Here is an 11,683-nt window from a genome sequence, read left to right on the forward strand (position 1 = left end):
TGCTTTAGAATTTCCCTTGCATGTTCGTACAATCCACGTATTCAGCCATTTGTCCTGCATCTTTTGATGATGTAGACACAGTATTCTGGATCATCAACATGAGTTTCGTTTAAACATTCGAGAGTTTGAGTTAGCTATGGTGAGGCTCCTTTCTTCTCGAGGATTTCAGTTACTTTTATGTTTAATCTGAATATCGTGGGTCTTGTTCCGACTTCAATCATTATCATTTAGAGGCTTTATAATAGTCAATATAGTTGAGAAGTTTGTATTATTGATTTTATTAAATGTTTTAAAGACTTAAGTAGCCTATTTTGTGGCGAGTTTGATATATTGTTTTATTCAGAGTTAATCTTTTAAGTTTTATCTTTTTAATGGAGTTATTGATTTTATTCAATCATAAGCTTTGTATGCTTTACTTAGTTTTACGCTTGTCAGCCAGGACGAGAGTTTGCTTGGGAACTAACAATGATTATCGAGTGCCGGTCACGTCCAAGGTTTAGGCTTGGGTCATAACAGAATCAATGAAAATCAAATACACGATACTTCACGAAAGTTTGAAATATATAGAGAAGAGCCTAATCCATTATTTGAAGTTTTGTTTGAATTACAGAGCGGTAATTATACAAATATAATACTCATATAATAACGAATATACAAAAAAATCCATTCAAAATATACCTACAACTTGTAATTATTAAATTATAGCCATGTATCACAAGTATTTTATTTGAATTTCCCGTGTTTTATTTTATCAGTGCCCTCATTACTACAAAATCTATTAATAACCTCCACATGGGTTGGACAAGGAAGGGTAATAACGTTATAAAGAAAAAAAGAGGGCTCGCTTTAAATCTCGAATTTGTTTTATTAAATCAATTCTGTATGAGTTTCTTTGGCCATAAAAGGGCACATATTGTAATTTCAATTCTGAGTGGTGATCTTTTGTTAGTTTCCACGTGCAAAACAATAATCCACACGGTGGATCTATGAAATTACAACCATCTGTTGCAAATATTTTACACTACCGCTTCACCAAAATCAGTTGTGTCACTTGATCTGGTGGAAGGTAAAACGTTTTGTTGATTCACACCTACAAAGGTTTGGATCTTACCAGAATGAAGGAAAAGGTACACCTTCATTCTCTACTTTTTTGTTTGCCTACAAAATATAGTGGGTTTGCTTTTCTCATGTTTTTCCATTATGATTTTTTAAGTTTTCTATTGAATCTCAACTATCCGGAAATATTCCTTCACTATGAAGCTACGATTTTGACTTTGATTACTAAGTTTATTTGATTCTGATCACTGTCTCCTTATTTCTTGTGGCTTATTTTTTAATTTCATATTGAAATAAGAAAATTTACTAAGAAAATGGTTTACTTTGTTCCTTTGAATTTCTTATTTTCATTATATGATTTGAAATAAAGTTTTAAGATACCAATTGAACTTTAATTTCAAAAATGGACTGAAAAATTAAAAAATTTCAAATGCGATTGGGATATACACAAAAAGAACTACATAGAGGTTACTTGATACAAATTCATGAGTACCTAATCACATAGACAAGTAAGAAATGAAATTCATGATTTTCTTTTTTCACCTTAAGTAGTTAGGTCCATATCTTTTTTTTTTCTCGCTTTGATTTTGAAGAATGGTATTTTGGGATAAAAGAGGATGGTTATTCAAGGTAAGCCTGATTTTCATAAATCAAGTTGTCCAATCTATTTTTCTAAAATAGTAATAATCTAGAGAGAATGTTCTCCTAAAGAAGAAACTCAAGCGAACGAGGAAAATAATGACACGAGGTTTTTAGTAAACTTTACTTAAATTCACATTTTTTATGCAAATTAGTTGTACTCTTTTGTTCGTTAAGTGATGTAGTAGTCTTCTTAACTCTTCTGCATCTTGAATGAATATTTATCAAAAATAAAACATTTCCTCATATTATTTTCCTGCATTGAACATTGCAAGACATTTGATACAATTTTAATGAGAAAATGATCAAAATAGTCTTTCATGTATAGGGGTTGAATTGTTTTGGTCCTTTATATTTGTATCACCTTATCTGAATAGTCCTTATGTATATAAAAGTATATGATTTGGTCCTTAACCCTAAAAACTAACTTTTGTTCCTCCCTCCTTCTTCTGTAATTTCTTCTTCTCCATCTTCTTTTTCCGTCATTATTAATTAAGGGATCTTGTGAAAAGGGTCTTTTGTATAATGCAGAATTTATGATGGAAATGTTGAATGATAAACATTGGGGTGTTTGTAAGACGTTGTCGGTTTTAACACCCTGATTCATGGATATTATAAGGTTGTTGAGATGAGTGGCAGTCTTGAGATTATGGAGAGGATGAAAAAAGATGGTTTATTCCTATCATAGTTACATATAATACTCAGACTAATGGTTTCGACATTTTTGGATACTTCAAATTGGAGACTACAAATTGTATCATGATTTCTTGGACTCTAATGAAAATATAAATGTTCGTTATGTTGGTGATGAAGAAAAAAAAGAACTGAACAGACAAAGGTAGAAAGTAAAAAATTACAAACCATTTTTTAAATTTGGAAAATAACTTTGTTTTAGAGGATTTTTGGCAGTGAATAGAAGAATAAATCAATTGCAAATTTGAAAAAAAGTGGCGGAAGATGGGGAAGAAGGAAGGGTCCACCAAAAAGTGGGAACCACAGTTAAGTTTAAAGCTTTTTTATTCTTCAGTTAGTTTTTAGGGATAAGGATCAAATTGATACACTTTTTATATACATTAAGGACTATTTGGATAAGATGATATATATAAAGGACCAAAATAATCAACTCCTACACATGAAGGACCATTTTTATCATTTTATTCAATTTTAATATACTAGGTACTCATATATCTTTCTATTTTATTTTTCTTAGGATTGCACACAAGTGATAGATGGTTTTTAGAGTCATGGGATGGAAAGAACTCTAATAACTTAATGGTGAGGGTTGATATTAAGATATCTCATAACTTTACCAAGAATTTACTTGACGAAAAAAGACCAGAAATAATCTTGGACTATTTTAAAAAGTCTAAATATACCCTACATTCACTCATGTTCCATCTATCCATCCTTATGGCCTACTTTTACCCTTAAAACTTAACCTTTTTCAAAAAATTATTATTATTTATTACATGACATCTTCCTATTAGATAAATTTAAATCCTCAATCCATTAAAAAAAATTCAATCCGCCTAATCCATACCCACAAACGCGTGACCCAAATCCAATCAAACCTAATAATGAAATCGAATTCGATATGGCTTTAGGGTTTTTGTGTTTGCAAGTGATGACCGTAAAACAAAGGAAACTTACTGGAATAAAATTATTAAGTTGGTGGACGGCACCGGGAAATGTAAAGAACTTGGCCTTCATTAATTAGCACTACTAGTTCACTTTATTGTTGTTTACATTTTTTGTCCTCTTCAGCAGTACAAATACCAAGTCCAACAGAAAGCGGGAGGATTTCTTTTTATGGAGATCTTCTTTATAGGTATCAGATAATTTAAATCGAACACCTGTTTAAATTGAAAGAGATTATGTGTTTAAGGGAGAAGTAAGATCAGATTCTTTATTAGGTGGAATGGGATTTGGGCTTGTGGGTATAGATCGGGGCGGTTGAAAAAGTACGATGGATTGAGAATTTAATTTTACCTAACAGGAAGATGCCCTGTAATAAATAAATTATAATAATATTTTTTAAAAATCTGTTATGTTTTAAGGGCAAGAATAGGTCATAAAGGTAGATTGAGGGGTATTGTTAGCCAAATCGATGAATGAAAGGTGTATATTTAAACCTTTTCAAATAGACCAATGATATTTTTTTCCCTTTTCCGTTTTATTAATACTACATAGTTTATGTAATGATCCGAACTGCCGTTATTTAGGACAGACAAAAATTTGCGATAAATCTGGACCCTATCCCGCTATAGCGGGCTAGATGCCGCTAGCGCAGCGGTGCTACAACAAGATAAGTTGTCGCTGCAAAGGGATAGGTGAGTCACAATGTAATTGCGAGAAATCCTATTTTCTTTCTCATTAAAATACCTAGAGAAGTCGTAAATTACCCTAGCAACCACAAAAAAGGAGAAGTTTTTTAGCATGGGGATGTCGGAATCTTGCAAATTCTTGGCCAATTTCACTATAACGAGTCCGGAAAAGTTGGAAACGAAATTAAAAAAACATATGCAACTGCTTGGCACCCAGATAGGTTAGATTTTATGCATTCATTAGTTATAAATCTTATTTGAGGATGTGTAAGAACCCAATATGTCCTATTTTTGGGTGGACTAGCCCAATATATGGTGGGAATTTACAAATATGAACATTGGTGAAATTCAATTAGCTTGTTGTGATTTCTCTGTGGTAGCAACCATTCAGAACGTAGTGTGAAGAGCTTATTGCAGTGCCATTGTTGTATTGAATATTTAAAATGTAGTGGTTTTTGTAATAGCAAACATTAATGGTGCATTACTTTGCAATAGTGCATGCGATGCCCATAACATAGGAGCTTCAACTTCAATGAAAATATGGTGCGTATAAAATTTTGCACTCAAAGAAAAATGATAAATTTCAAATTTGATTCTTGTTGATGTTGCACCCTCTAAATTGAAAATTCTAACTTGATGTTGAGCTTTGTGGTTTTATCGTTCGAGGATAACTTAAAAATCAGTATCGGCATTACTCAAAGAAAAAATGTTAGTATAAAAGAAAGGGGTTGCCTTGCATTGAATCATGAAGCTTTTTCTTTGAATCTGCATTTCTTGTTGCCATGGCATTGAAGCAATTTGATGGAGATATGCTTTTTGATCTCAACTTCTGCCTCTTTCAAATTAGTATAGGCTATATGAGAAGTTGTTCGAGTTATTGCTCTTGGGGGATAATGAAATGTTTATTAGATTGAAACCGAACCTAAAATAGATGCCTACGTATCATGCTAATAGCCGGAATCATGTCACACAACTCATTACACAAGTCATTACAAAAAGTATAGAAAGAATTGTGAAAGAGTAGATACTCCTCAAAAAGGGATAAAGGAGAATGATATCCTCAAATTTCAAAAATAATGTCCTTACTAGTGTTCTTGACTGATTGCATGCTCTGATGCCAATTTCGATGGATCACTCTTAACAAAAATTGTGTTTGTGTTTGCTATATTGTCATTGATGGTTGAAGGATCTATCTGTAGTTTTATCTTTCAACTTTGAATCATGCTTTGAATCTTTAATTTTAAGGCAGTACAATCTTTGGTGTCATGTCCTTGAATGTGCGAGCGACAAGCACAACTCTTGATAGATCAAAGTGTTTAGGCGTATACTCATATAAGTCTTCAACTTTTAAGCACTTAATGAGAGATGGTAAAACACAACAAATCAACATCATCCAATAAACAACATATGTGAAAATCAAGTAAAAGTAAAGTGAGATGTAATGCGGTGGTCATATATATGATCCTATCCATATACATATGCTTCCATCAGTAGCATGCTGGGATAAGAGCAAATGACTCATGGGGGGACATATAGGTCCATATACCCATCGAAAAACGTTTCCCTCAGGCATGCATGATTCAAATTGTTGGAAATCAACCTCGAAGTCATATAATAACAATTTTCAGAAATCATTTTTCATTGGAGTTCATTACTATATTATATCTCATATACTATTTTCGTGATTCATGACAATCGAATATGTATTATTGATCATAATAATAAATCATGCTTATCTTCTACATAACGAAGTATATCTCTGTAAAAAAAAATTTCCTTAGGCCACTTACCCATCAGGATATGATATAACGCATGATAAGAGTGATGCAACGAAACATTAGCAATTCAAGTAGCATAACATCTACTAGCTATGTCCTTACATAGAATACACATTAATAATTTATTCATTTCAACACCGAGTACAATAATAAACTATCTATCGAGCAAAGTATAAGAGATTAATCATAACCTACCTTGAAAGCTGAGAATATGTTCCATAAACTCTTAAAAAGTTATTTCCCTTTTTGAATAGCCTTGGAATTCTCCTATTTTATTAAAACTATACTCTATATGAATATACGAGTCTATCAACACCCATATTTTTATTTTTAATTTTTTATGGACCAATGGTCCGTTTATTTCTCATAAAGAAGTATCTTACACAAACATGCCAAATAATATCCCAATATGGAAAAAATATCAAATAGCCCACATAAGAAAATAAAAAAGGCAATTCGGTCTTGGTCTTGAAGACCAGGAATTATCCATTCCCTCAAATAGGGTTTTCTAAATAAAGCTCTCCATTTCCCATTCTCCTATACTACGCCACTTTCATGTTTCTGGCTCCCTTCACCTATTATTTGCTCGTGGTTCGTCTTCGGGTCATTAACATACTTCATCCGTCGAAAAGGAGGAGATATATATCACATCACAAAGGTAAATCAACCTTATTTTTTATACACTCCCAACTACTGTTGACTTTAGTCTTTTTTTTTGTAGATATGAAATTTAGTGGAGGTGTTTGGAGTTCAGGATGAACTTTTTATCGGATTTAACCATGGCACTCCTTCTGGAGGCTTAAGGTATATCAAAACCCATATTTATACTTAAATTATAGTAAGAAATTTACTCAGAAATCAAACCTGAGCCCCTAAGTTCAAAAATTGAAAATTGATTTCAGAATTCGATTAGCCATTGTGTGAAAGCTCATGCGTCGAATATCAGCTAAATTTGATCATTAATAGATTCTCAAATAAATAAATTACATCTAATTTACCTTAGGGACTTAAACAACATTTCCCCAATCCAAACACAAATATTTTCTTTTGGTAATTGTAAATCTATTAACAAGATGTGTCATTGTGTACAATTTGGAACTCTGGATATGGAAATGCTCTGTCCCAGAGTTCCACTACTTCAAAATCCTCCTTACACTTGTATACTACTTTACTATTCAAAGGATAGAAATTAAGAATATGCATATATCTTGTTAGCTAGGTATCTAGCTCTATTATGTATATCTTCAATAATTAGTCGGCAGATAATGTTTGTGGTCCGCTCCGGCCATATCTAACATACAAGTGTCAAGAAACATTTCCAGAGTGAATAGTTACATGGATTGGTATACTGCACTGAAAAGAATAACCTCTACCCAAGAAACTTCTAACTCTGGATGAAATACCACTAAAACTGTAAGACCTACAAACTCTCTTCTCGTTGCCTTCATAGGCATGGCTAAAAATCATATAACTTCCTATAGCATGATGTATCACCTATTGATATAGAAATAACTATTGATTGGTAGCCATACGATTTAGATTTATCTAACCTCTAACTAATATCTGAATCTTCTCTACCTCGTTCACAAGTATTATTAGTGCATGAAGATATTAGGCATGAAATCTCACCTTATACTTGATAATCATTATGCCCTCATGTTGAAGCCCATCAAATTGGTCCCTCTTTCACTCTCTAAGGCTGCAAGAATAAGTTTTTTTTTTCTAAGACTGCCTCTAAAAATTGAGTCCAATTATAGGAAGGTGGACCATCTAGTATATAATCAATATAGGTCATCCACCTCGTATTGCTCTACCAACCGAGGTTATGCAAACTCTCATCATAGCTAACATAGAACTCAAAAGCACTCTAATCTCAATCTCTACTGAAATGAGTAGGACATATCTTGATAAATTTATCAAACATATTTTTCTTCTCCAACTGCATTACATTCTTGCATATAGGATGGAGAGAAAAATATGATAATGGTGAAAATCTCATATAGTGAGCCATAATATCAGTTGGTTGAGTCTTAAAAGTCTAAATTTCTTGATCTAGATGGGGGGAAAGATATGATAATGGTAAAACACTCATATGAGGACAACTTTTCATATCTTCTACCAATGAGGCAGAATTGACTTTGATATTCTTTTCACTTAGTTTTCCCACATTTCCTAATTCAGAACTTATCGAAATCCAACAATCTCCCACATTAATGGATAATGGGTATCGTTAAAAGATATGCACAGAAAAATTGTGTGATTCGTAAGTAAGCATTTACTGCATCAGATAAGTAGGTTTCCCTTACATGACATATAGCGAATATACTCGGGCAATAAGTAGATTTGATATCTTTAAAACGTCTATTTTTGGTGAATGCTAAATGTGTAGTCATATGAATACGCTAGTTTATATACCATTTTATCAAACTTCAATTATCATTAAAAAGTTTTGATACTTTATCCTTGATACTAAACATTGGGTTACCAGAAAATCAGGTATTTTCATTCACAATATAGGTACTTCGTGCTTTAATTTCATAATGTTAGAAATATAGATCGGGAAATTGTATTAGGGACACACCCAATCAATATTAAATCCATCATTGTGAATCCTTAGAAGAGATGTTGAAGAATATCACATTGTGGGTAAAGTAACCTCATATCCTACTCAATTTCTAGTAGTGGAAATCACTGAGGAGGATCAACATAAGATTGTGAAACTCTCCGTTTACAAATAATATCACTCAAATATTTAAGAGGGATGTAATATGCTTGGGTCCTAATCGAGATGAATGTAATAGAAGCCCTACCCGAGATGATTATGATAGCAGGACTAGATGTCAAAATGTTTGAGCAGGAAATCAACTATAAATAGAGGCAATCACATATAAGTGGAGGCCTGTGTTCTGATATGAATGCCTCCAGATAAGGCACCAATGTTAATTCAAAACTCAGAAACAGGTAGGAGGAACTACAATGCAACAAGTGCAGGGACAATATGCAAAGGGACCAAAGAGGATATGTACAAGCAAAAAATCATATGGCCAAGAGAGATTAGCTAAAGAAACCTTAGGCAAAGAAAAACAATGATATGTTATTGAAATTATAGGGATGGAGACTCAAACTTAAAAGATTTCACCTAAAGGATGGAATCAAGTAAAAAGAAAGTGAATAGAAAAAAAAAAAGAGGGGTGGAGGTATCTGTAGCGGAGACTAACAATGGTTATGACCCACTTGATGACAACACCTACAAACTATCATCCTCGAAAGCTAAAGCAAAGGCCGAAAGAGCGGGGGAATATTGATTAAGGAGATCGACCCCTTGAAATTCTATAGATAAAGATACTCACTTGAAATATAAGGGGATTGAATATGATGTAACAAAAAAGAGTTCACTAAGATGATTATTAGGGAAGGAAATCAACTTAAGCTATCATCTAACACATTCAAAGAGAAGTGTTTCGTGCCTGAGGTGGAGCCAACACTATTATCATGCTAGTAGGGGGAAAATATTGATATTTAGAATGCTCGTGAGGGTGATGTAGCTGTGTCAGGGGACTTATTGTCAATACATACATTGCTCAATATATATACTTGAGTAGGATACTAGTTTTGAATAAGAGGAATCTCTAAGATGGTCTAAAAGTGTTTGATTCTAGTTGTTCAAGATCTTGATTGATAGAGTAATTGAGTATTCTGCTAAATCTTAAAGATGAAATTAAAGGGCTCATATACATGACAGAGAAACTCAAGGTTTCTTAAGCCTTCTAATGGACACTAGTTTGACGGAACTAAAGTATGGGATGATTCTTTACATGAAAAAATAGTCACGTTCATAGAAAGATGTTAGTGGCCATTGACTTATGGCCAAAAGGGGAGCAATAAGCTTTCTGTATATAGTAGGAAAATAATATGAATTCTCAAATAAATATAAATAGAAGATAAGTTTACCAGGGGAATCATTATTCTCAATCTTGTTGAGTTCAAGCTTCAAAGATGTTCATCTGCAACATCATTTGATTCACCAACAACAGAAGTTGTGGGGAGAGCCAAATATACAAAGGAAGTGTGGATTGAATGTAATCTGAAAACCACAAACTACCTCTCTTTGCATAAAACATAATATATGATTTGCCAAGACAACATCCTCTTGAACAAAAACAACCTATGACAAAATCAAACAAAATATCAAGTAATTGAGCTTGATTTTGTTTGATTTTCTAATAGGTTGTTTTTTGTCAAGAAGATATTGTTTTGCCAGAGCTGACTTATATTATGTTTTATGCAAAGACAGGCATTCTGTGATTTTAAAATTACATTCAAATCAACAACCCCTTCGTATATCTGGCTATCCCTACAACTTTTGTTGTTGGTGAATCAAATGATGTTGTTGATGAGACATCTCTAAATCCTGAACTTAATAAGATTGAGGATAATTATCCCCCGGTAAACTCTTCTTCTACTTCTATTTATTCGAGACTACATTTATTGCCTTACTAGATACAAAAAGTTATTGCTCCCCTTTTGGCCATTTATACACCTATTTACTACTGCAATATCTTCCTATTCATTATAAGGAAAAATTCCTCACCTATATATAGTTATGGCCTTTTTAATTTGTTTTTAATACAAGAAAACAGAGAGTGTATAAAATTAGTGAAAAGGAGATTTCCTATTAGTAAAAGGGAGGTTCTCTTGGTGATTTGGACTCAACTCTTATTTAGATTTTGTGGAGTTTGGATTTTTGCAGTTGTATCTTGAAGGGGTATAACTATGGATCGAGTGCTAGTCATAGTGAGTGAGAGAGAGAGAGAGAGGGAGAGAGAGAGAGAGAGAGAGGAAATCAAGGAAAGAAGAAGAGAGGAGGATAAAGTCTCTGTCTTATGAACGGACCCAGCCAATAATGGCTTGGTCGCCCATGCGATACATAGAATTCTCACTTCTCTAGGTATCTCTCTTTCGATATCTCTTTTTCTATACACTTTCAATTTGAATTTGGGCTACAAGATTGTGGTTACTCTTCATATCAATTTAAATTTCATATATGAAACAATAATTTTCTTATTTTTCATGTGTTCTTTTACGATGTAATTAGATTAAGCACAAGATATATTCCATAGTTATATAGAAGAATGGTTTGATGATTTTGAAGAATCTACTACAAGTTCTTAGCAGAGTACAACTCCAGGAGATACTTAGCTGCTTATGCTTCAAGAAACAGTGTTAAATGGATACGGATTTTTATTACTATTGAATTTAATGGCTTGTATTTTGAGGTTTTATAGAAGTTATAGGTTGCTTCTAGTTTTTGTACGATTTTGTAGAGTTTATTTTGTAACTACAGTTCTTTGTTACTCTTTCAATACATATAAAAATTTTCAAACGATAAGATTTTTCTAAAACCTCTACATCTGAATGGAACCAAAAACAGTGACAACAGGTCCCCTGATCTCAATGAAATCCAAATGAGTGGTAAATTATTAGTGATGCCTTCTAAATATGCTATCTAAATGAATTGTGATATAGAGTGTGTTTGGTATGAAGGAAAACATTTTCTGGAAAATGTTTTCCAATTTTCCCATGTTTGGTTGGGACAAAAGTTTTGGAAAATGTTTTCCAAATCAACTCATTTTCCTCAAAATTAAGGAAAATGACTTCCCTTCAAAAATTAAGGAAAACATTTTCCATAACTCTCCTTCAATTTCAAATTACATTTTCTTTTGGGAAAAACATCAATTTTAAAATTTTTATTTTTTCACATCCTTGACCTTCCCCCCACCGGCCAGCCCCCCTCCCCAAAAAATTAATTTTGCTTTTTAAAAATATTTTCAACTTCAAATTTTTATTTTTAAACTCCTACCCCCCTCCCCCGGCCAGCCCCCCACC

General features: G+C 32.9%; 1 pseudogene; it reads left to right on the plus strand.

Annotated features, from left to right (window-relative positions):
• The first annotated feature begins 832 nt into the window (after positions 1-832).
• Positions 833-11,683, plus strand: part of LOC107024287 — a 15,433-nt pseudogene continuing 4,582 nt past the window's right edge.

This window comes from Solanum pennellii, chromosome 7 (assembly GCF_001406875.1).
Source record: "Solanum pennellii chromosome 7, SPENNV200".
NCBI classification, from domain to species: domain Eukaryota; kingdom Viridiplantae; phylum Streptophyta; class Magnoliopsida; order Solanales; family Solanaceae; genus Solanum; species Solanum pennellii.